Raw genomic sequence first — 1,431 nt, forward strand, 5'->3', positions numbered from 1 at the left:
TTTGTTTTAACAAGCTCAAAAAAACGGAAGACACACAACTAAGCATCCTTACTTTTTCCATAATTGCTACATACCAAAAGACTCTTCAGTTGTCTGTATACCCATATTGGTATCGCATCGTTTGTGTGTAACTGGTAAGGATCAAATATTTGTTATTTTCCCTAAAAATTAACATCTTCCTTGTTTTTATTTTGAATACAAGATTTGAAAGAGTTTGCGATGAGTATGGACTCATCCTACTGTATCAATTCATCTTTCATGTTTATTGATGAAACTATTACAAAAAGTTGATTTCTTCCGAGATCAACAAACTTCATTGATCTGATTTTATCAGAATATCTAGTTAAATTTCTTGTGAGACTTGATGAGTTCCTAATGATCTAGACTTACATATTTCATACCTTTTACTTCCTGAATTCATTGTTCCTTTGGAACAATATTTTTCATGTTTCATTGAGACATAATCATTTCAACTTCCACGGTTTCCAGTTTTTTTACTTCTGTTCGCTTTAATTTTAAATAAAATAATTCACACAGCTATAAATATTTGTGTCAAAGTCTGACTGAAGATATTAAAAGAAAATCCTGAGTAATTTCATTTAGTATTATTAGTTTGAATCTTCCCATCGATGTGTTAGGACTGCAACAGGTCAGTCTCTGATTGGCATATGTGCAAACTGTGCGTATTGCCTCGATATAGCCTTAGTTCACAAGCATAGTGGGCAGGTTCAAACAAACAATACTACATGAATTTAAACTTCACCCCATCGCACAAGCAAGTGGTCATCAGGACTCAGTGGCCGAGTGGATAACGCGATGGCGTTTGAAGCAAAAGGTACTGGGTTCGAGTACCAGAGTGAACATCAACTCTTACATGCAGGTACATCCAGATGACGAGTCCCAAATAAGACAAAACGCGCATCCTGGATTCCACTGCTAGCCACTATCCATCTTTGCTTACTAAAAACCTGAGTGTTTTTCAACATTCTAACTTTGAAATGAAAACTTAAAGTAAGAAACCTAAATTATTATTTTAGAATACCCATCAAATGTTTTCTAATGTAAAACAATCCAACCAACAATCTAATTGTTTACATAATTTTTACCTGATGAAAAATAAATTATAAATTTGATCAAGTATTATACTTTTGTTTTGTTTTTTTAAATCATTCATTAAAAACTATTGTAAATTCTTGTTTAAACTGTATGAGATCGGTGAGGCAGAGTTTCGTAAAATCTTTTGAGTTAAACAATAAATAAATAAAATGTATGAATACTATAAAAAAGTTTACTAATGTTTTCTTCTATATAATACTTACATTACTTTAATTGCATAGTTAAATAATCGACTTAAAAGTATAGTATTATTGATTTATGAGAGTATTCAATATGTGTATTCTTCTTTGGTTCAAAGAGGGGGTAAGAGAGAGA

At 31.4% G+C, this 1,431-nt stretch overlaps 1 non-coding gene across 1 annotated transcript; it reads left to right on the forward strand.

Moving 5' to 3' along the window:
- The first annotated feature begins 794 nt into the window (after window positions 1–794).
- On the forward strand, window positions 795–861 carry Smp_tRNA_00672_Gln_TTG.1.1. Its single transcript has one exon. It is a non-coding gene (tRNA).
- The last annotated feature ends 570 nt before the right edge of the window (window positions 862–1,431 follow it).

The sequence above is a fragment of the Schistosoma mansoni genome, chromosome 1, assembly GCF_000237925.1.
Source record: "Schistosoma mansoni strain Puerto Rico chromosome 1, complete genome".
NCBI lineage: Eukaryota > Metazoa > Platyhelminthes > Trematoda > Strigeidida > Schistosomatidae > Schistosoma > Schistosoma mansoni.